This window comes from Dermacentor albipictus, unplaced genomic scaffold, assembly GCF_038994185.2.
Source record: "Dermacentor albipictus isolate Rhodes 1998 colony unplaced genomic scaffold, USDA_Dalb.pri_finalv2 scaffold_13, whole genome shotgun sequence".
Lineage (NCBI taxonomy): Eukaryota > Metazoa > Arthropoda > Arachnida > Ixodida > Ixodidae > Dermacentor > Dermacentor albipictus.
In genome coordinates, this window is record NW_027225567.1 from 12,371,764 (window position 1) to 12,394,748 (window position 22,985).

The 22,985-nt window shown below is 49.3% G+C and overlaps 1 pseudogene; it reads right to left on the bottom strand.

Moving 5' to 3' along the window:
* Positions 1 to 2,337: 2,337 nt before the first annotated feature.
* LOC139051693 (U2 spliceosomal RNA) lies at positions 2,338 to 2,517 on the bottom strand (annotated as a pseudogene).
* Between the last annotated feature and the right edge of the window lie 20,468 nt (positions 2,518 to 22,985).

Below are 22,985 nucleotides of genomic sequence, written 5' to 3' on the forward strand. Positions count from 1 at the left end.
GCTGCTGGCCCTACATCAAGCCGTCTCTTCTACGTCACCGACCGTGTCATGAAAGTGCGCTATCTTGTAGACACTGCTGCGGAAATTTGTGTCATTCCCCCTACTTCTCAAGATCGCAGAAAACATCTCCATGACACGCCTTTTCCCGCTGCCGTCAATGGTTAAAATGTGAAAACGTATGGCCAGAAATCTGTCACTCTTTACCGTCGTCTGCGACGTCTTTTTCTACGGCTGTTCACCGTCGCCGACGTCCACGGGCCGATCATCGGTGCTGACTTTGTGTGGAAGTTAAACTTTCTCGTAGACCTTCGCCACTACCGCCTTCTTGACTCCTCCACAAACCTGTCGGTACAAGGCATCACCGAAGTTCCAATGGCACTGTAGAACGCTTCCACCGTCAACTGAAAGCAGCACTTCATGCCCATGACTCCATGATCCCATGTACAGAGCGCCTACCGTTGGTTCTATAGGTCTTCGCACAGCTCCGAAAGCAGATGCACAGTGTTCTTCAGCAGAACTCGTTTTTGGCACGACACTTCGCGTAACCGCTGAGTTCTTCGCCTCGGAAGTGTCATCTGATGACATAAAATCTTACGCCGACCACCTTAACCTTACAGTGGCCATTGTCATACCACCACCACTTCCTAGCTACTGCAGAAATGTTTACATGAGCCCATTTTTACTTCATAGCAGTCACGTATTTATCCGTCACGACGCTACTCGTGCTCCTTTACAAACTCCTTACAACGGTACCTTCAAAGTCCTCAAGCGTGACGCCAAGTCTGTCACACTTCTTGTCAGCGGACGCGAAGAGATGATTTCGATAAAGTGCTTGAAGCCAGCTCATCTAGACTCTGGCAGTGCCATCTCCACAACTTAAACCGCTCAACGGCAGTGTCTTCTTCACTAGGGCGGGGGGGGGGGGGGGAGGGGAACCATGTAGTGGATAGTACTCATAGAGCCCCGAGGTGGAAGAAGAGACATTGGACTAGCACCATGAGGCATATAGACTCGACGATGGTAGCCACGACGTCAACGCATTTACCTGATAAATAAATGGCAATTCTTTGTGGGCCTTGTGTTCCTACAGAGATTTTGTAAGTGACCATCGAATGAGGTGCGTGACGAAGTTGTGATTACAAGTGTTTTTTGTATGGTATTGTCCCAGGTGGTCAGCGAAAGCTAGTCCCACTTTCAGCCACACTACGCATTTATAAGTATTCGGAAAATGCACCACTACAGAAGCGACCACGCCTTGTATGAACGTTTTCTGGGTGAATGTAAAACCCCGCGTTGTTTTTTGTCCCACTCAACGCGGTGTTCCGCGGTAAAGGGGGGCCATCGATTCTGGGAATGGGGCGTATGACCTCTTCATGCACGCACACGCACACATGTGGAGCGATGAGAACGGCGCCGCCAGATTCTTGGCTTTTGATTCGTATTTTCCAGAGGGGCGGGCGATTCCACGAAAATTGGGGCGCGTGCAATGACATCATAGAGCACCTGCGCGCGGCATGTCGACCCTGCACTTATCGTGATAGGTCGCTAAAATTTGTGTTGTGTGATGTCAAGCCTGGTCGAGAGTGTATACATTGAAAGCAAAAGGATGTGTGCACATTCGTGTACGTTCGCTTTCATGTGCGTGTTTCTTCCTGCATGTGTGGGCTTGATAGTGCCCTATAGGCGCGACTTTATAGCGATGCCTTTTCCAACGCTCTAACTTTTCGCGCTCCGTCAGCGGCTAGAGCGAGGTTGTCAATAGGCTAGATGAGAACGGCGGATCATAAGATCGGCATAGAATCGAGCGGAAGGCATCGCTACAAAATCGCGGCCTTATAGTGGGCTGAAGATCCAATGAACTTTCACAATATGAGAACATTGTCGTACCCTCCCCCCTCTTTTATTGTGCGAATGGTGCAGAATAAACCATATCATATTAAAATAAATGTACACGAATGGTTGCTCGAAGCGAATGGTCTTTTGCGCGTTCGCGATTATCTGTGCAATTTTCCCTGCGTCCGCTGCGAAGATCATGCCATTCGGCATAATGACAGCTACAACTTGCCTGTTCCTGCATGTGCTATGACTCTATCATTACATTTATGTATCTGTGTACAGCATTGATAATAACCTTAGGGCAGAATGGGGCCACAAGGCTGTAGAGCAACCTGAGTAGAATATAGCCAGCTAGATCTCACACTGGCTAGCATCCTTGTTTTTAAAACAAAGGATTATTTGCCTTCAACCCCCCTCCTTTTTACAGCAAAGCTGTATATGGCCAGGTTCTGCAAAAAATTGCGTGCGTCTATCGATCCGCGTAGATCGAGAATTTCTTCCTATACGTCGGCCGATCCCGAAGTTAGTGAAATACCGGGCCGACCCGCGGTGGAGGTGAAGTAGGCTTTCAGCACCCCGCCAACTTGCAAAAATAAGTTTAATATGTTAAGTCCGAATATAACCCGTATCAGATATTATGCGCCTAAAAACTGATGCTACACTTTGGCCCGCATCGGCCATGACTACGTTCGCACCACCCTCTCTTTGTCGGCGTTCGAAGCGCGTGCGCATCTCCTGTCCTTTCCTTCCGCTCTCCCGTGGTGGCGGTTCCGTAAGCACGCTGTCCGCCAGGACCGCGAAGCGGGAAGAAATGCGAACAGTTCATGTGGCCCCGATCCCGCAAACTTTCAACGTTTCACCGGAGCAACAGCCAGGTTTCAGAGGGAGATTGTGGGGAACCAATTTTACGTGGCCTGTATTGTGTGCCACCATTTGTGGTTTTCGTGTGACCTCACTACCATTACTACACTGCGGGACGTCGACCAGCGCACGATCGCCTTGGCTACAGTGAAGCAGTGTGAACCCTCGGAGTGCGGTGAGGTGCGTGCCTGTTCTACGTGCCGGGATTCGTTAGTAAAAGGTGCCGTGCCGGTTTTGGCAACAATACTCAATACATGGGTATGTATACCCCCCGGTGCCTCATCTTCCGAGACTCAACATCGTGGAGGAGCGACTAGACGCGCCTCGCCTTCCATTTATGCGCAAGTGGCGTTTCACTCACAGTAGTGGACAGTTCGCCATTCAGAGGCCCATATACGCAGCTTTGCTGGTCATTTCCCTTCAAAGAGTACAATAGCACGGAAATTTTTTTATGACAAAGCATACAAGAGGAAAGCATCTCTTAGGCAGGCTTCTTATCAAATATTATCATCTTTTATGCTCTCAGAAGTACGACACGATATCATTATAAAATGTCCTGAACCGTTCTCTTTCCGCCCCATTCGAAGAACAGAGAGGGTGGAGTGCGTTTTAGGTAGCTGTGTGCAGTATACACGAATGTTCTTTCCCTTGGCTTCATTTCACGCATGAGTCATGCGGCGGCGCAGGTTGGATGCGGTTGAATCTAACTGACCTACTGGGGGAGAGGTGAGAGAAGGGGGGGTTGAGGAGCCGGTATTGGCTTCTTTTTTTTTTCTTTTTGGCATGTACGCTCCAACCCACACCCGAAACATGCGCTACGCATCAGGAGCCTCCTTTACTAATGCACAATAGTACTGTACTCTACTCTTAATAGCCAGTTTTGTCAATACCTCCGCACAGGACAAGGCAAGGTTTATGAAGCACAACACTATTATACTATAGGGCGGACAGGTGGATTAGTTGCTATTGTATTATAGAAAACTTTGAAAACACGGTCATTTTGACCCGTCACCCTGACTAAGCCACACGTGAAATCTCGGAAGCCTATGATATTACACCGAAAACGCCGCGCTATGCGTAAGCCAACCATCGTTATTACTGCATGACAGATGATTCGATTTAATTAAAATATGTTGAACACGTGCCTCGGATGTATGTTTGCTTTACCTCGTCATTACATGCACCACGTGTACATCTTTTTTTATATATGTATATGTTTCCATACGTGCAGTAAAGATCAATTGTGAGTGCGCGCGTTCGGTGTGGGCTCCCTTTCGTCGTCCAGTCTCTTTCTAGCGCTTTAAGTTTTCTAATGACAACGCTATTAATTGATATGTCAGCTGATATTTAAACACAATAAGAGAAACTGTGAATAAGGAGACTTTCCGTTAACTCATGGCATTAGCGGTTCAATGACGCCGCAAAAAGTCATGCATAGACGTCCCATAACAGTCCGCATAGGACAGACAAACTTTATTGAAAGTATAATCAGAATAATAGCTAATGGTCCGTGCTCTTAGTCCAGGCCTCCGCTAGCTCAAGAATCAATCACTTGAGTGTCATCGGCGGAAGTATTTGCTCCTCGTAGTGCTGTCAGTATATCGATGGACTGCTCCCGGAAGGAGGCAATACAATCTCCTTCCGCATAAACAAGTTCAGTTTCCTACCTCTTTTTTTTTTGCATCACAGAACATTGCGAGTATAACTTACTGTTGCCCATCGCGAATGGCCAGTGGCTCTCGTTAGGAGGTTGCGAGTTCGATTCCCAGAAGCTGCGACTACATTTGAGGCCTAAAATATAGTACGAAGTTTCATGTACTGCGATTTTAGGCACACGACAAAATAAGCCAATGTTGTTGAAATGATTCCAAAGTCGCCCACAGCGGCGCCTCTTAAAGCCGAGTTTTTTTTTTTCACTGTGAGACGTTACAATTAACGAGTTATTATTTAATAAATCGATTACCCATATTCCGTTATTACCCTTCTGGGAAGTCTGAAGTACACGAATAAGCGCACGGGGGCCAGAGAATACCAGCGGAAGGTTCAGATACCTGCGAGCAGCGACAAACGTAAGCAATTAGTCCAGTATCAAATAGTGTTCCTGCCCGCTTGCAAGCGTCCGGTGAGAGATGATTGACCGTCCGAACGCACCTTTATGAGCGGGCGCGCACTTTCCCTACGACGCGGCTGCACTGACTCACCCCGTCCATTAGCGCATGGACGTTGTTCGGTCATTAGCAGGATGGGCACGCACGCGCGTTCTGAGAATGGCGGCGCCAATGTCGGGAGAATCGGGTGGAGCGGGCACGTTGGTGGCGCAGCGCGTCGCACCGGTGGTTGTCGCCAGGTTCGTTACTTATTTAAGCCCAAATGACTGCTCTGGAATTGGATATTCCGAGACTGGTTCTTGTGAAATGTGTGTGTGTACTGGGAATCGAGTGCTGCAGAAAGACGCAGCGAGAGAGGTATCACGTTGCAGAAGGGCAATGGTCCTTTTCAGCGTGAACGCTGCCATTTTTTGCGGGTTTGCGCACGAGCATGTCTGTGTTGCGGTGGGGACCTAATTTCTATGAAGCAGGGTACACTGCAGCTTTGCGCCACTCGGTGGCGCAAAACTGCAGTGACGCATGCTGTCACCGTTAGTGCTACATGCGTCACGTAGATGTCGTCTCTGGTGTACCATGCTTAAAGGCGATTCCAGGTATTAGAGAGGACACAGCTCATGCCTGTCGATCGTTTTACTGCTTATCGAAGCTCCAAACTAGGTTTGCACACGGCCTACGCACACTATAATGCCCCGCATGTGTTTCTGCTGCCACAGCAGGAAATACGGCAATGGACGAATACGATATTGTGACTATCCCAAATGAGTACGGTTGTCGTTAAGAAAATGGCGGTGTTAGCTAATTTATTTATACATGTTGCAGCCCGTTAGGGCTATATAGCAGGAGTTGGTGTACCAAAAATGACAGCGCTGTGTACTGACAATAACACAAAAATACAACAAAAATTTAAAAAAGAGGCTGTACATCAGCTATGTCATCCAAAAACTGAAAAAGACGTAATAGGCAGACTTCAGCAGGCAACAAATTCCAATGTTCAATCATGCGAGGGAGACCGCTGTTGTTGAAAGTGTTAGAGCATGGATAGAATCCCTTTCGTCCACCGACTCCGGTCTACGGCGTGAATTTCGCTTTAAAATCGCTCATTATATTCTTTCTGTTTGCCCTCGGGCATTGAAAGACTGAAGTGTGGGGGCATTCGTGCGATCAGCTCTTTTCCTGGATGCAAATAGAGCTTGAGCGGAGCCTCCGGCGGGAGGCACGTGTTGGGCTCACATGGAGACAGAACCAGGTAAACTATATGACACACGGGCTCCAAAATGTGGAAACAAAACACATCTGATTGAATGGGTGTGGCACATTGCGCCTTATTTTCCGGGGTTCACCAGCACTAACATTTACTATCTCATCCTGGCAAGGATTATCGCACCTCACTGGAAGCCTTAGATTCAAACGAAATGCTCATTCCTATGCATTACCGTTCCGCTGAATTCAAGGTGTCGAACGGAAATAGCGGTTTGGTTCAGTTTCGGGTTCAACGCACTCCAATGTCGTTCCGGTTCAGTTCCGGTTCTGAGAAATTAAAATTTATAACGGTTCGCAAACCGGCTCGGAATACCGAGTTCGGCGCAGTCCCGTTTATCCTGCCACGTGGCGATATGCTGCGTATTACTATCGACTTGTCCGTATGGCGTACGAACATGTTTCATCAAGAGGAGGCAAAAGTTTGCGAGTGAATTAAGACACGGGGCAATATTCATGCACGTATTAAAAACAGAGGTAGTTACTGAGAATTGCTGCATCAGCTCAATGCTTGCGTAGCTTCCATACCCGCTACTTTGACAGCAGTAGATTCAGTTATTTTCATTTTGCTTGAGATTTTTTACTATACAGGACTAGTGCTGAGCGAATTGAAGACCGCGCGAATTCACATTGTACTACATAAATTGCAACTTCAAACTTCTAGTCTGCCGCACAAGAACAAGCCAGCATTTGACATTTCACCTGATGCTTTTGAACGATGAACAAGGACAGTTCGTGCTGAACCCTACTTAAACCTTTCTTGAGCATATGCACGTGGCGCGTAGTCTTGTGCTGGTTAACGGCGTACAAAGAAGTTCAAAAGCACACGCGTTGTGCCCCAAGAATAATCGTTTTTTGCCACAGCAGTGAGAGTGCGGGATTTCATAACAAAGGTTGATAATGTTCTAGCACAGCATACCATCACTGCACTGAGTAGGTGTAGTAAAGGTAAGCGCCGCACAGCAATCACGCGCACCGGTAGTTCGCAGGCAGTAATTATTATGGTTAAGCGGCGACGCTTTGCCAGAAGTTGTATAACAAAGCTCTAGTATGCTGCTGCCGTTACAATATTAAGAAATTCTAGCAGAGGGTCGCGGCTCGTCGTTAGCGAAAATTCCAGGTTAAACCTCCACGTGGTAGCTAGCTTATGCCCACCGCGCATGCGCAGGTGCCACGAGATATATATACGGAGGGTAGCACTGACGGTACAACAGCAATGGTCTGCTAAAATGCCCTGCCATAGGCAGAGAGTGAGAGAGAAATAGAAGAGAGGAAATACAGAGGTTAACCAAATGCGCGTCCGGTTTGCTACGCTGCACTGGGGGAAGGGGTATAGAGATGAAAAGAGAGAGAGAGAGAGAAGAGATAGCGAGATAACAGTTTGGTGCACATTCAAATATTTGCACTGAGTCTACACAGAGTCGCGAAGACCTCTCCACTTGGGGTAATGCAACAACCCTTTCGTGGCTTTCTGTGCCATCGACGCGTACGGCCACGGTCCAAGGATCTTCGTTTCCGAAAATGGCCTAAAGTCCAGCCGGCTCAATACGGTCTGAAGAACTTCACGCTCGACGTCGTACTGGGGGCAGAGACATGTGTTCAATCGTTTCCATAGTTCCACAAGAGTCGCATGTGCGCGTGTCCGCCATTCCCATACGAAACATGTAGGCCTTTGTAAATGCCACCCCGAGCCAGAGGCGGCATGACACTGTCGCCTAAGAGCGGGAAGCTTTTGATGGCACTTGCAGCCTTAGGGGCGGATCACGTCTATGAAGATGACACTTGGGAGGTTGGGAGAAGACCAGTATTTGTGTGTCATAGCTTTACCCACGATATGAAGCCTTCCTGCAGCGACACTGGAGAGTTTTAGTGATGTGTATACCCGATATTGTGTCCAGGAGTAGAGCTACGCTATAGTCGCGGCATATAATGACGCCATGTTGAACCACGTAACGCGCTTGAGAAGTTCTGGCACTACAAAACTACTATATCCGAAAAAGGAAAGGCCTATAGCCTACCCTGTTATGTCTGCAATACGCTAAAACTTTCTGTTATAGTCAAGGATGAAGATACTTTCAAGCGACGCGTGCGATAGTGACGCCGAGCCGTACGCCGGAAGAGAACAGTAATAACGGTACGCTAAAACGTTGAGCAGAGTAACCAGTTGGGCTTGTTGGTTGAACATAGTGGAAGGCTATAGCGCGAGACGTCGGTTCTCATGCTGTAGCCTTCCGCTATGCCAAAACGCTAGCGCGCATTTTTTGGCAGTCTCATCGCAGAGCTGCACGTTATTTCTGCAGCGAAGAATGGAATGGGTTTTCCGGGCGCCATGAAGAGTCAAACTATATACTGCAAGAGCTGCACACACCACGAGGCAGTATATACTATAAAGAGGTGATGCGAAAAACAACGGGGGCTGAGCTCGCGCGAAGGCCCCGAAGGGACGTTTAAGAAAGGAAAACAATTTCGATTCGCCTTCTTTGCACACTACTTCGCGCTGATTTTCGTCGAACGATGACTAGGAGGAGGAAAAAAGGAAGAAGACAAAGAAAAACCGGTGCGGAATAAGGGGTGGCAGGAAAATTCGCAGTGAATGTATACAGGACGCCAAACAAGAGAAACGACAAAGACGTCAAAAAGGCAAGAGACGGTGCTTCCCGACCACCCCCTCTCGGGGGCCCCACAAGGATGCATTGTGTCAACAAATTGCTTTTATGCTGGACGGAGCGAGAGCGAGAGTTAGTGGAGGACTGGCGGCGAGATTGCTTGTTTGTATTCGCGCACTCGGCTGCCGAGCCCGCGAGCTTGCGGTCCGCGTTGCGCCTCATACTCAATGCGGCCATTTTTCGAGGGGTCCACCGCCTCTTTTATTTTTTTTCTCGCAGAGTCCCCCGCAGCGCCTTATTTCCGGAAGGATATAGATTGAATCGTCAACACGGTTTCCGCCCCGCGCTTACTTCTGCCCCGTGGCTGCGTGCTCGCAGCCGCTTGCGTGTTCCGTCTGCAATTCTGTTTGAGCTGCCAGAGAAAAGAGGATATATATATATATATGTAAGTGTGTGTGTGCGGCGAGTACTTTCCTCATCGGTCGGCATTTACGCGCACGAGAAATCGTGACAAATAACAGCGGGCAAAATTTAATGACAGAAAAGAAAGAAACAGTGATGTATAGTGTTTTTAAAAAGCTCTTATAGCCCTTCGCCTCATGGTTTCCATGAAAGATCATTCCCCACTGAAAGCCAAGTATTGTGAATTTGTGAGACTCCCTTGCCACACACACACACACACGCACACACACAGACACACACACACACAGACACACACACACACACACGCATATATATATATATATATATATATATATATATATATATATATATATATATATATATATATATATATATATATATATATATATATATATATATATATATATATATATATATATATATATATATATATATATATATATAGTGGCCTCTCGCTACACTCACGGCGCGCACGCTCCGATATCGCGCGCGCCGGACGACCACCGCGGGTTCGAGCACTACGAGCCGCCCTGCATGCAGGGCTGCGCGTCCGCACCTACTACGGTCCGCTCCGTCTGCCGACGCGTCGCTGCGCGCGTACGCGCCCCGCCGGCCTGAGCTTCGGAGAAGGCAAGACAACGCGCGCGCAGCAAGGGAGACCCTAGGCGAATATCTCTAGAAGCACAAAGAGCATTTATTAAGCTCTAGTGTTCGATACAAACACAAGTTTCAACAAGTCGTTCGAATACAAATCTAATTAGGACACAACACATGACCAAATGGTCGCCGGTGGCTCTTAACGGCGCACCGCGACAGAGAGAACAAAGAACAAATTTGAACCCAGCACTAAGAGGCTGTCCAACCTTCGGCCAGCGCCTGCCATCCTCCTCCCCCCCCCCCCCCTCCAGCAGAGGATAAGGAAGCAATGAGACACAAAAAACGAACAGACGGGGGCACGATCGGAAGATGCTGCCTCAGGACATCGAGACGACGGAAGCGTGCGCGCGCCCGCCGAAGCCGGGACCCCGCCGCGCCGAAGTAACCATCGGCGGGCGGCGGACAAAGGGGGCTGCCGCCGGCAGAGAGCTACGCATACTCACCTTGCGACGCCCCGAGGTGGTCTCCCGCGCCCCCTCCTGCGCGCGCGTACCCGGAGCGCACGCAAGCAGGGTCCGAATCCTGCCAAAATGTCGGCCAATGGATGAAGCCCGAGGACAGCCGAGTGACAGTGTTTCATGACCCGCTGCCACACCATCCAGGCAAGGAGGAGAGGGACACGGGGCCCCCTGAAACGCGATGCAAGGGCTCCACACAACCCCTGCCCAAAACCCCACATCATGCAGCCACTACTCATAAACCTTGGCGGCGGATGTGCAACATAATTTCTGCCGCAGGCATCACGAGTATCTATCTATCTATCTATCTATCTATCTATCTATCTATCTATCTATCTATCTATCTATCTATCTATCTATCTATCTATCTATCTATCTATCTATCTATCTATCTATCTATCTATCTATCTATCTATCTATCTATCTATCTATCTATCTATCTATCTATCTATCTATCCATCTATCTATCCATCTATCTATCTATCTATCTATCTATCTATCTATCTATCTATCTATCTATCTATCTATCTATCTATCTATCTATCTATCTATCTATCTATCTTAAAGGGGGTTATTTAGAAGCACGGCTACGCAAGAACAGCCTTGGCCCAAAGAGCGTCGGTTGCTGTCTCGTTCTTTCCGAGCTGCCGGACTTCGCCGTCTTCTCGCAATAGTTACAGACTCTCTACACCACTACATTGGCGCAGGCGGCGAAGAGGAGCCATCATGGTGACTCGAGGCAATGCGAGCACAAGAGGGCCATAGCCGAGTTTTAAGCGGCTCACGCGGACTGTTTCACGATCGCGGCAGCGTCTGTCGGTGGGATGAGTCACAGGCTCGACGATGTAGTTAACGGGCGACATGCATTGTACGATGCGGTAGGGACCGTGATATTTCGCTGCAAACTTGCTGGAGAGGCCAAGCCTCTGGCACGGAATTGAAAGCCACACGAACGAGCTACAGGGAAGGTAGGGGCAGGTTTAGGCAGGTCAAGGAATTCTTTTTGATGACCTTGTGTCACGGATGTAAATGAGCGTGTTAGTCGGCTGCACTCTTCGGCACATTAAGTGAGTTCTGAGACTAGGCGGTATTCGGGTGCATCAGGGCGGTAAGGGAGTATAGTATCCAGTGTGGAAGAGGGCTCACGTCCGTATACTAAATAGAAAGGGGAAATTCCAGTGGTTGCTTGCGTGGCTGTGTTATAGGCATGTGCTACGAAAGGAATCACCAAGTCCGAATTAGGATAGTTGGAGTATTATGTACATGGAGAGCATATCACCGAATGTTCGGTTAAAGCGCTCTATCAAGCCACTAGTCTGCCAATGATAGCTTGTAGTGGTGCAATAAATAATATTGCACTGACTGATACGCTCTTGGACGATTTGCGATACACACGGCCTCGGTCGCTATGCAGCTCATGTGGTGCGCCGTGGCGAAGAACAAAGCTGAGCAAGATGAGCAAGACAACATCACGAGCTGAATCTGCTGGAAGAGTGGCGGTTTCGGCATATCGAGTGAGGTGGTCGATGGCCGCAATAATCCACCGATGCCCGCAGGGGTGTAAGGAAGAGGCCCGTATAGGCCTGTCTATCACACGGGCGAGCTGAACACGGCAAAGGCTTTAATTGGCCAGGCGTGTGATAAGTTATTTTCCGACGCTTACAGTCAATGTAGACACGAATGTACTTGCGGAAGTATGCGTACATTCCACGTCAGTAGAATCACTGGCGAAGTCTATCATAAGATTTCAAAATACCAGCGGGTGCGTTTTGTGTGTCTATGTGGAAGTGCGCGCACAGGTCGGACCGCAAATGGCGAGGCATAATAAAAGGGCATTTGCGACCATCGGGTTGATAGTTGCGGCGGTACAACATGGCGTCCGGGAGCGTATAATGAGGTACTTGGCGACGAAAGGAATCCGTGAGAGAGCCGTGGGGATGGTGTCACCGAAGGCGTAGAGAGAACGTTGATTAACGAGGTTATTCAAGGATCCTTCCGCTGTTCTGACGGCATGTCAGTGATATTGATTTTAGTGAAGGAGGTTGCGAAAGGGAAACAGATGCAACGCCAGAAGGCACGGGCGAGCGGGAAAGTTCGTCGGCGTGCTTGCGTACTTAGCGGTAAATGAAGCGAATACTGAATTCTTGTAAACGTAGCGCCCAGCGTCCAAGTCGACCCAACGGATCCTTCAATGAAGCCAGCCAACACAGAGAACGGTGATCGGTGACTGCATCATACAAATGGCCGTAAAATAAGAGCGAAATTTCTGCAACACACAAGGTCCGCCAAACATTCCTTTTCGGCAACCGAGTACTTGCACTCTGCCTTAGTGAGAGCACCACTCGCATATGCAACTACGTGGACTCAGAGAAGCCCGGCTTTCTTTGAGCAAGTACAGTGCCAAATATCCGATCCCACTGGCATCTGTGTGTACCTTGGTTGGAGTGGTAGGGTCGAAGTGACGTAGAATGGGCAATGGGGACATTAGACGACGGATATTGCGAAAGCCTCATCACTCGCCGGCGACTAAGCAGACAGATAGCCATCACCGGTTAGCAGCTTCGTCAGTGGTACTATTTTGGAAGCGAAGTTCCTCACAAAGCGGCGAAAGTATGAGCAGAGACCAAGGATGCTGCGAAGCGCTTTCACAGTGGTAGGTTTTGGGAATTCAGCAGCAGCACGAAGCTTCTGCGATCGGCAAGGTCGCCGTCCTTCGAGACAACGCGGCCAGGTATGGTGAGTTGGTGAGCTCCGAATCGGCACTTCTTGATGTTAAGCTGAAGTACTGCGCGCGTGAAATAGCTCAATATCTCGTAATCACGATGGAGGTCACTGTAGAAATTAGGGGAGAAAACGACGACGTCATCCAGGTAGCACATGCATGTCTTCCATTTAAACCCACGCAAGACACTGTCCATCAGCCTTTCGAATGTTGCTGGGGCTTTACATAGTCCGAAGGGCACAATATTGATTTCGTGCAGCCCACCGGAAGTTAAGAAGACAGTTTTCGGGCAATCGGATGGTGTCATAGGGACCTGCCAATAACCGGACCTTAAGACTAGGGATGAAAAGAATTCGACTCCTTGGAAGCAGTCCAGGGCGTCATGGATGCGTGGCAGAGGATATGCATCTTTGCACGTAACTTTGCTTAACCGGTGGTAATCGACGCAGAAGCGCATTCAGCCGTCTTTTTTTCTTGTCAAGAAGAACAGGTGACGACCACGGACTTCAGGACGGCTGAATGATGCCGCGTTTAAGCGTGTCGTTGACTTGTTCGGAGATAGCACTACGCTCAGCAGGAGACACGCGGTAAAAGCACTGTCACAGAGGCGCTTGGAAGCCGGTATCGTTCTGATGGAGAACAGTGTGCGTTCGGCCTAATTAATGACGTCTTCTGGCAATCAAACGAGCCATGAAACTGGTGTAGAAGTGCAAGAAGTTTCTCGTGGTGTGCCTCTGCAAGTTCGTCGTCGATGGGGGAGCCAAACATACTTAAAGGTGGGCGATCCGGCCTACCAATAGAATGTGTCAGGGCACTAAGTTGTAAGTCGTCCGCGTCGTCAAAGCAGAAGATGGAGGATACGTCTAATACCTTAATAGTTCCTATACATTCAACGGAGCAAGGTTGTGGGAACTGGCAACGGATTTATAACGCACAAGGACGCAGTGCCTTGGGGCATGTGGAGAACAGCAAATGACAACGCGAGATTCCTGCGCTGTTGAACTGTCTCGGAGGGTGTAAATACAACTATGGAATCACCAACACCGACACAGGACACGGGGACAAGGGCTGTACTACTGGGTGGTATGTCCGTATCGTCGGCAACAAACAACTTTGCCAACGTAGATTCAGACGACGCGGAACACTACGCAGAGAACGCTACCTCGGCACGAGCAGAGTCAATAACAGCATGATGGCGAGAGAGAAAATGCCACCCGAAGATGATATCATACGAAAAAACCGGTAGCACAAGAAACTCAAAGGAATACACAAGATCTTGAATGATGACACGGGCTGTGCAGGCGGCTGACGGCTGAATATGGTTTGCGTTGGCGGTATGCAGGGACAATCTTTTTGACGTCGTGGTAACCTTCCTAAGCAATCAGCAAAGTTTTATATCTATCACTGAAGCGATGGTGATGATTGCAGTTTATAGGTGTGATGGCCAAAAGTGGCAAAGAGCGCCAAGGCTGTGATAAAGACTGCCATTGATAAATGAATTATGATCATCGAGACGTGGATGAAACACGGCTGTATAGAGGCCGAAAAGCATACGCAGTAAAGTGCGTAAATGCATTCTTAATAAAACCGGACAATGATACATGACATATGCTATGGAGAAACGATGTACTACGAAGAGGTGATGTGCTAAGATAAGTCGCTATAGGTAGCATTACTGCGTCACCAAGGCCCTTAAGCACAAGGGCCTGGAGGCATGGGCCATATACAGGTCGCTGCTATCGCAGCATCAGCCTCTCGTGAGAGGATGTGCTACGAATATGGTGGGCTTATAACGCGCAATAAATCGACATCTTGTAAAAAATGTAACAATGATTTGGGATCAAAAATTGGTTCTACTCCAAGAAGCAATGCCGGATGAAGGGGAATGCGGCATCGGTATGCTAGAAGGAAGTGCTTTTTTTGTTCAGCTTTGATTCCCGACACTCCACCAAGACGTGGAGAACGGTCAGCCTCTCACTACACCTATACTACACAGGGGAGGTTCACTACCAGTCAGCAGGCAAGGATGCGTAGAGTACGCGTGTCCTATTCTCATGACATCAGTTTGTCGCGTTTTTATTACTGAAGGCCAATTTAGTACGTGCGGCTGCATTAAATGAAGTTTATTAGAGGTTTCACCATCCCAGATAGATTGCCAAAAATTTCTCAGCGTTTTGCGCAAGAAAGGCTTCAACTCTGCGGGAGGGATAGCGATGGCAGTGTTACAGGCTTTCGTTGTTATGGATTTAGAAGGTTCATCTGCAAGCATATTGCCCTATGCCTTTGTGGCTGCACCCAACATTCTACTATATGTTGGTTGGACCCATACATAGTGCACAGACATGAATAGAAGTAATTGACTACTGGATTCTTATTTTTCCGTAAAGACACTAAAGCTCTCACTACGCTCAGAGAGCCTGTAAAAAATACAGCTTTTTGTACATTTAATGCGTTTATGTGTTTTACAGGTGAGAGCAATGCATAAGCTTCTGCCGTAAAGATGCTTGTTTCTGCGTGCAGAATATTGCATTCCGAGAAGCACGGCACCACCAGCGTCCACAAGCGCATGGGTACGAAAGCCATTCACAAAAACTTCGATGAGGTTTGATGGAGAAATTCGAGAACGAATTTTTTGGCGACGACGCAGTTCATGCCTCGGAAACTGCGGCCCCTAGTTTGCCGCGTCAGAAGGGCGGGGTCGACGACGCAAAGGTAACAGAAAGCGACGTCCGCGGGATGGAGATCGGCGGCTAGGTGAGGGCAGGCGTTCGGATGAAGAGGATTGTTGCAGCTGCGCTATGCCGTTAAAACGTCTAGGATCGTACGCAGACGGGCGCATGGCATCTCTTTGAAAAAGAGGGCGACGGCGACAGAAACGTGCCATGTGTCCTGCATAACCGCAAGAATAACATACAGGGCGATTGTCCGCGGTGCGCCATGGATTCTACAATGGGGGGACTGGTCGGCTTAACGGAACCGGTGGTGGCCGAATGGGTGCCGACGCGGAAGGGTAGGTTGGTTGACGGGCGACCCGGCAGAGACGACTTGCGCGTCCGACAAGGGCGTAGACTCCAGAGGTGGTAGACGAGCGAAAGGCAAAGCGGCAGTAGCCTCTTCCTGTATCACTTGTCGCATGACTGGGGCCAGATGTGCCTGCGCTGGCTCGGGCGTGCGCGATAATATGGAGAGCCGTCGGGCGACCTCCTCACGCGCAAACTGCTTGATCTGAATCGAGAGGGTATTCTGGTCGCCCAGAGTCAAGTCGCCGTTCTGCGCGGAGCTTGAGTACCGTGGGGTGGCCGAGGATTTCCGTAAAGGTTGTCTAGGAACGACGCCCAGTTATTAATCTCCGCATCGTGATTTGTGAATCAGAGGCTGGCGACGGCGGTCAAGTAAAATATTATGTTGGTCAGCCTAGTCGCATCGTACTATTCGTTGACTGCACTCAGCCTCTGCGACAGTTGCGAACCAGTCTTCGACCCCTTGGTCGTCCCTCCCTCTGTATATCGGTCGGTGTCGCTGGGACAGCACGCCCAGCAGACACTGGCACAAATCTGTGAGCCTCGTGTGGTGGTTTCTTCCGGCATCGCTGAAGCTGGAGGTAAAGCACGTCTTCGTAGTTCAAGGTTGGAAGACTGGGAGATTACCCAGCACATCCACCAAACTGTAAGGAAGTTTATTTACAAGCAGGGCTACGCGATAACAGCGTTGGCCTAAGAGTGTCGGTCGCTATCTTGTCTTGTCTTGTATCCTAAACAGTGGCGCATACCCACTATAGGGGATTGGCCAAGAAGCAGGTGGTTTTCCGTATGCTTAGAAGTAAAGCGAAACTAGATTTGAATAGTGGAGCGTGGGACTATAGAACTGTAATGTAGAAGTGTAATGAAAATATTGTTAAGAATTTTGATAAAATAAGTTAACGTAAAGAAATGAAATGATAGAAATTATTGATAATTTTAGAAATCCAGCAAGGTACTTTTTTTGTCTTATAAAATTGTAAACTGCAAGAAAAGCATCCCTGTGGCTGGATCCCAGTGAAGTGGACCCAAAAGAAAGAATGGTTGGCGAGGTTAGCGATAGCCCAAGTTTGATGAGTATTCTAATAGCTTTCTTTGTCTTAGAGAGCGGCGGCACGAGAGAAAATAATGTTTGATAGTTTCACGTGCACTGCAAAAAGAACATAGAGGGGACATAGCCAGACCAGACTTGTGGAAGTAAACATTTAGTGGAGGTATACGACATCTCAATTTTGTAAAAGAAACTTTCAATAGTCTTGAAGGACATGAATTATTATTCCATGGGAAGCCAAGATGGTGGAATTCAGAAGATGCTGTTAGCATGGATAATGCAGAGTTTTGATATATTGTAACGAACAATTAAGGGAGTCTAGACACAACTATTTATTGTGGGCTAACTTGTGCCCTGGGGGTAAATAAAAAGGACTGCCGCGTTCTGAAGAGGAGATCAAGAATGCCTTCTTCTTCTCTCTCGAGCGTCGCTTCACCTCTTCTTCTTCTTGTAGACGCTGACAACGGCCATCTGCGATGCAAGTGCGTGCGGCGAAAACACGTGCCATCATTTCGTCGTCTTTTCTCCAATACGCCGTTGTCCTCTTGAGGGGGGCGCATGAACCTGCGCGCGTTGTTTAAATATGTTTCTGCCTTGTGTCATTATCCCCCCTCCAAAACGCATTGTCCCGATGCGTACAGCGACTAAATTGTTCACAAGCGGTTGTCCATACTAAAGTGGTATATGGCACATAATAGATGTTTGGTCGAATATTCACTGCCTGTCATAATATGGCTTCAGTCTGACCACATGTACAGTTTCCGTGCGACGCCGGCATCGTGATGAGCTCACTTGTCCTTCTGGCGTAACTTCGTAGTTCAGGGGACTGATGCGGCGAAGTACTCGGTAAGGGCTGAAATAACGGCGCAAAAGCTTTTCGGACAGGCCGCGCGTCCGCACGGGAGTCCACACCCATACTCTGTCGCCTGGGGCATACTCGACTTCCCTTCGCCGCAGGTTGTAACGGTCCGCGTCGGTGCGCTGCCTTTGTTGAATGCGATGTCGCGCCAGCTGACGTGCTTCTTCGGCCCTCTGTGTAAAGTCGCTGATGTCAAGGTTCTGTTCTGTACTGCCGCTGACAGGCAGCATTGCATCCAAGGGTGTAGTAACTGTTCGACCAAAAACAAACTGGAATGGCGTTACCTGAGTGGTCTCTTGCAATGCGGTATTATAGGCGAATGCTGCATAGGGTAGTATCTTGTCCCATGTACGGTGCTCTAAGTCTACGTAAATTGACAACATATCGGTCAGCGTCCTATTCAATCGCTCGGTTAGCCCATTTATTTGAGGGTGATAGGCAGTTGTTTTCCTGTGGCTGGTATGAGTCAGTTTCATAATGGATTGCGTCAAATCGGCTATGAACGAAGTTCCTCGGTCCGTGATAATAATTGCAGGGGCACCGTGTCGTAATACTATCTTGGTGACAAAAAATTCAGCCACTTCGACAGCCGTTGCACTGATGAGAGAGGATGTCTCGGCATATCGGGTTAGGTAATCCGTGGCTACGACAATCCATCGTTTCCCTGATGACGATGTCGGAAAGGGACCGAGCTAGTCCATTCCTACTTGTTCGAACGGGGCTCCCGGGGGTTCTATTGGTTGAAGAAGGCCTGCGGGTTTTAATGGAGGCGTTTTGCGTCTTTGGCAATCCCGACATGTTCGTACATAATGCTGTACTGAAGTCAATAGCTTTGGCCAGTAGTACTTAGCATGAATTCGGGCGAACGTTCTGCTCACTCCGAGGTGTCCTGCTGATGGGTCATCGTGACAGGCTTCCAAGATTTCGGATCGCAAAGCTGAAGGAACGACGAGCAAAAATTTCTCTGTGCTGTGATCAAAATTTATTTTGTACAGGACACCATTTCTCATCACATACGATGACAATCCCCGGCAGAAAACTCGCGGAACATGGACTGGGAGTCCCTCGAGGTGCCTGATGAGTAGGAGCAACTCGGCGTCAGACTGTTGGTGTTCGGCCATCTCAGATGTGGTCACGGCTCCAAGAAACGGAAAGTCGTGTCCATCTTTCACAGGAGCAGATTCGACCGGCGCACGTGATAAGCGATCAGCGTCACTGTGCTTGCGACCTGACTAGTACACAACCGTTATGTCGTATTCCTGCAGCCTCAGACCAGCGAGCCAATGAACCAGCACCTCAGCCAGCACAATGAGTGATGGTCGCTGATTGCTCGGAACGGTCTACCGTATAAGTATGGTCGGAATTTTCCTATGGCCCATATTACTGCGAGGCATTCTTTTTCGGTGGCTGAATAGTTGGTTGCAGCCCTCGAAAGAGTGCGGCTGGCGTATGCAATCACTCTTTCCTCTACGTTTTGCCATTGAACGAGGACGGCACCGAGTCCTTAATTGCTGGCGTCTGTGTGGATGTCTGTTTCCGCTTCCTCATCAAAGTGCGCAAGGACCGGGTGGTTTTGAAGTCGCCGTCGTAGCTCATTGAATGCATCTTCTTGTTCCCTTTGCCAGACGAAAGGCATATCTTCTTTCGTTAATCGCGTTAATGGCTCGGCAATCTTTGAAAACTTTTTGACGAAACGCTTGTAGTAGGCACAAAGTCCTAGGAATCGCCTAACGGCCTTTTTAACAGTTGGTCTAGGAAACTTTTCTCCTGCTGTGGTCTTCTCAGGGTCAGGACGGATGCCTTCGGAGCTAATCACATGGCTGAGGAAAAGAAGCTCATGGAAGCCGAAGTGACATTTTTGTGGCTTTTTAATCAGCCCTGCTGAACTAATAGCTTTGAGCACAGACCTTAGTCGTTCTACATGCTGAGCAAAGGTGGTAGAAAAAATCACGATGTCGTCAAGATAAACCAGATAGGACTGCCACTTTAACCCGGAGAGCACAGTGTCCATCATCCGCTGAAAGGTGGCAGGTGCGGAACAGAGGCCGAACGGAAGTACCTTGAATTCGTATAGTCCGTCTGGTGTCACGAATGCTGTCTTCTCACGATCCCGTTCGTCCACTTCTATTTGCCAGTATCCGCTTTTGAGGTCGAGAGAGGAAAAGAATTTCGCATCCCGTAGTCTATCGAGGGTGTCATCGATCCTCGGAAGTGGATAGACATCCCGCTTTGTGACAACGTTTAGCTTCCGATAATCAACGCAGAAGCGCAAGGTCTGATCCTTTTTTTTTACCAGCACCACAGGCGAAGCCCACGGGCTGGTCGATGGTTGAATTACATCATCTCTAAGCATTTCTTCTACTTGTTTGCTGATGGTCTCTCTCTCCTTCGGTGACACTCGGTAGGGATGCTGGCAAATAGGCCTCACAGCTTCGTCGACAATGATACGGTGTTTGGCGATGGATGTTCTCTGGACTTTCGATGTCGTTGAGAAACACGAGGCGAATTCTCGTACAAGGTTCTCTATTTGCTGCTTCTGGCTCGGTGATAGTGCTGCTTCGATGTTGACAGATGCGAGTATGGAGTCTATGTTGTCAGAATCCAGTAGTGCAGCAACGGAAGGGCTCAAATCCGTAATCTGTTCATAAGCGTTAAGGCGGGCAATGACAGTTCCCTTCGCAACATGCTGGACTTCATTTCCAAAATTAGTCAGGAAGACATTCGAACACCCGTCACGCAGTTGAACCAGACCCCTTGCCATACAGATTCCTTTTTCGAGTAAGAGCCCAGTGTTACCGTCTGCTATTCCTTCATAGTCGTTGAATACGGTGCTTCTTACGGCGACAGCTATGCTGGATCTTGGGGGTATCGTGACGTCGTCGTCTATAATCTGAAGAGCATCAAATTGTTCTTCACACTCGAATGTCGCGATGGCGTGCTTCGTTGAAAACGACACACAGGATTCCTGCAAGTTGATAACTGCACCGTTTGCCTGCAAAAAGTCCATTCCAATAATTAAATCCCTTCAACATTCTGACAGGACAATGAAACTGGCGACGTATGTAAAGCCGCGTATTCCGATTCTAGAAGTGCTCCTGCCCACCGGGTTGATAAGGTGTCCTCCGGCGGTTCGAATTTGCGGTAAGGAGTCAGCACTTTTTTCAGTCTTCTGGCAAGCACTTTACTCACAACGGAATGGTCTGCGCCTGTGTCTACTAAGCAGTAATTTCGCAGCCGTCTATAAACACACATAAATCTGAAGCAATGTCACTCTTTTCGCAACTGCTCTCGCGTCCGTCGTTCAGCGCTGGAGGCTCTGTTCTTGCGTCGACAGCGGCCTCGCCTCCACAGGTCGCCGGTATTAGTTTTCCCGACGTGGGCTTTGGGGGCGTCGCCTTGGAGAGCTTGAGGATGGACGCGGGCTCGGTGATCGATACCTCAGTGGCACTGTTGACCGAGGTTGATGTTGCTGTGAAGTCTGCGGGCTTTGGCGCGTTGACAAATACTCTTGAATCTCGAAAAGGCGTTCACCGTTTCTTGGGCAAGGAGCATTTACAGAAAACCCCCGAAGTCCCGCTCTGCGGTACTCGCACATCCTGCAGAGATGACCAGCTTCGCCGCAGTGGTAGCACAGTGGGATTCTATCAGGAGTGCGCCATATGTCAGCCTTCCGGAATCTCGTCTCCGGCGGAGACGGCAAGAACCGAGGTTCCGGTACATGCGCAGTTGCCGCGATGAAAGTACGTCCTGGAGATCCTCGGAGTACCTCGGCGCACGATACCGTCGGCCGTACCGGTGACGACGCTTACGGCTGTGCTGGCGGGTGCTGTTCGCGGACTACTTGTCTTACTCTTCGCGAACCACTTCTGCTAACGAAGAGACCGCTGTGGGGCCGTTGTTCAGCTGGTGCCTCTGGAGCTCTTCTCGAACCACAGGTCTTATGAGTTCTCGTAAGACCTCGACGCTGTTCCCGAACATTGCCGACATCATATCCATGGAGGCGACGTTCATATCGCGGTTGTAGAGTCTTGCACGCTGTTGAAGAGTCCTTTCCATAGTTGTCGCCTCGGAGTGGAATTCGGCGACGGTGCGTGGAGGGCTCCGAACCAAACCGGCAAAAAGCTCCTGCTTCACACCGCGCATCAGGTGCCGAAGCTTCTTGTCCTCGCTCATGCTCGGATCGGCCCGGCGGAATACGCGGGACATATCTTCGATATACATTGCCACGCTTTCGTTGTTCCGTTGGCTTCTTGCTTGCAAAGCGGCTTCGGCTTTTTCCCGGCGGTCCATGCTCGGATACGTGGCCAACAGCTCCCGTCGGAAGTCATCCCACGACCGGAGGACAGCTTCGTGGTTTTCAAACCACGCTCGCGCACAGTCTTGCAACGCGAAGTAAACGTTGCGGAGCTTCCGGTTTTCGTCCGATCCATTGTAGTCAGCGACGCGCTCGAAGCCTTCCAACCAGTCCTCGGCGTCTTCGAAGGTATCGCCGCGAAGAGGCTCCGGCGTCCGCGGCTGGTCGACCACGATGCGGGTTGAGGCTGTCTGGGATGTCATTGCAGGATTGTCTGCTGCTGCAGACATCCTGAAAAGAGGAAACGAGGAAACTCACGCGGCTCACCACCTAGGCGACGGCTCGTGCGCTGGTGGACAGGCGTGAACTCGTTGGGTCTGATATGGCGTGGTTCCGGGCTGCTTTCTCCAACTCGAATTGGGCTGGAAATCATTACCCAGCACCTCCACCAGAATTGTAACGAACAATTAAGGGAGTCTAGACACAACTATTTATTGTGGGCTAACTTGTGCCCTGGGGGTAAATAAAAAGGACTGCCGCGTTCTGAAGAGGAGATCAAGAATGCCTTCTTCTCTCTCGAGCATCGCTTCACCTCTTCTTCTTCTTGTAGACGCTGACAACGGCCATCTACGATGCAAGTGCGTGCGGCGAAAACACGCGCCATCATTTCGTCGTCTTTTCTCCAATACGCCGTTGTCCTCTTGAGGGGGCGCATGAACCTGCGCGCGTTGTTTAAATATGTTTCTGCCTTGTGTCAATATAGAGAAATTTCTGTACCTAGCCGTGGTGACATAAGCTGATGTCGGCAAAACAGATATCATAGGGCCGTTGAGGGA